This window comes from Procambarus clarkii, chromosome 78, assembly GCF_040958095.1.
Source record: "Procambarus clarkii isolate CNS0578487 chromosome 78, FALCON_Pclarkii_2.0, whole genome shotgun sequence".
Lineage (NCBI taxonomy): Eukaryota > Metazoa > Arthropoda > Malacostraca > Decapoda > Cambaridae > Procambarus > Procambarus clarkii.
This window is the reverse complement of record NC_091227.1, coordinates 25154063-25155628: the sequence shown is the minus strand read 5'-3', so window position 1 is coordinate 25155628 and position 1566 is coordinate 25154063. Positions and strand designations below refer to the sequence as shown.

Below are 1566 nucleotides of genomic sequence, written 5' to 3'. Positions count from 1 at the left end.
TGTGTGTGTGTGTGTGTGTGTGTGTGTGTGTGTGTGTGTGTGTGTGTGTACTCACCTAGTTGTACTCACCTAGTTGTGTTTGCGGGGGTTGAGCTCTGGCTCTTTGGTCCCGCCTCTCAACCGTCAATCAACAGGTGTACAGATTCCTGAGCCTATCGGGCTCTGTCATATCTACACTTGAAACTGTGTATGGAGTCAGCCTCCACCACATCACTTCCTAATGAACATTATTGCCAACAGCATTTGGTGTTCCCAGGCGGTCACCCATCCAAGTACTAACCAAACCCAACGTTGCTTAACTTCGCTGATCGGACGAGAAGCGGTGTTCTCAACGTGGTATGGCCGTTGGCCATACCACGTGTGTGTATGTGTGCATGCGTGCGTGCGTGAGTGTGTTTGTGGGGGTGGCACGGTGGGGGTGGGGTTAACTGGTGGAGGGAGAGAGAGGGAATGAGGGGGAGAGAGGGAATGAGGGGGAGGGAGGGAGATAGGCAAAACGGAGGAGAACGGCAGGGTAGAGAGGAAGGAGGGTTATCAGGTGGGTGATGGACGGAAGGTCAGTCCCAGGGGTGAGGTTGGCGGTAGGCTGGTTTGTGTGTGTGTGTGTGTGTGTGTGTGTGTGTGTGTGTGGGGGGGGGGGGGAGTGTGTGGGAGTGTGTGGGAGTGTGTGTGCGTGTGTGTGTGTGAGAGATTGTGTACTCACCTAATTGTGCTTGTGGGGGTTGAGCTATGGCTCTTTGGTCACGCCTCTCAACTGTCAATCAACTGATGTACAGATTCCTGAGCCTACTGGGCTCTATCATATCGGTATTTGAAAATGTGTATGGAGTCAGCCTCCACCACATCACTGCCTAATGCATTCCATCTGTTAACTATTCTGACACTGAAAAAGTTCTTTCTAACGTCCCTGTGGCTCATTTGGGTACTCGGTTTCCACCTGTGTCCCCTTGTTCGCGTACCACCTGTGTTAAACAGTTTATCTTTATCTACCCTGTTAATTCCTCGTGAGAATTTTGTAGGTAGTGATCATGTCTCCCCTTACCTTCTGTCTTCTAGTGTCGTGAGGTGCATTTCTCGCAGCCTTTCTTCGTAGCTCATGCCTCTTAGTTCTGAGACGAGTCTAGTGGCATATCTCTGAACTTTTTCTAGCTTCGCCTTGGGCTTGACAAGGTACGAGCTCCATGCTGGGGCCGCATACTCCAGGATTGGTCTTACATATGTGGTATACAAGGTTCTGAATGATTCCTTACACAGGTCCCTGACAGCAGTTTTGATGTTAGCCAGCCTCGCATACACTGCAGATGTTATTCTTTTGATGTGGGCTTCAGGAGACAGGTTTGGTGTGATATCAACTCCTAGATCCTTCTCTCTGTCTGTTTCATGAAGGACTTCATCTCCCATCCTGTAACCTGTGTCTGGCCTCCTGCTTACACTGCCTAGTTTAATTACCTTTTGTCCTATTTTTTTACATTTACCTCATTTACATTTACGTCCTTTTTACATTTACCTTGAACTTTAGTAGCCATTTGTTGGACCATTCATGCAGTCTGTCTAGGTCATCTTGTA

The 1566-nt window shown here is 48.9% G+C and overlaps 1 non-coding gene across 1 annotated transcript; it reads right to left on the bottom strand.

The window, feature by feature from the left end:
* Positions 1 to 231: 231 nt before the first annotated feature.
* On the bottom strand, positions 232 to 350 carry LOC138357545 (5S ribosomal RNA). The gene has a single exon (XR_011225034.1). It is a non-coding gene; the product is annotated as a 5S ribosomal RNA (ribosomal RNA).
* Between the last annotated feature and the right edge of the window lie 1216 nt (positions 351 to 1566).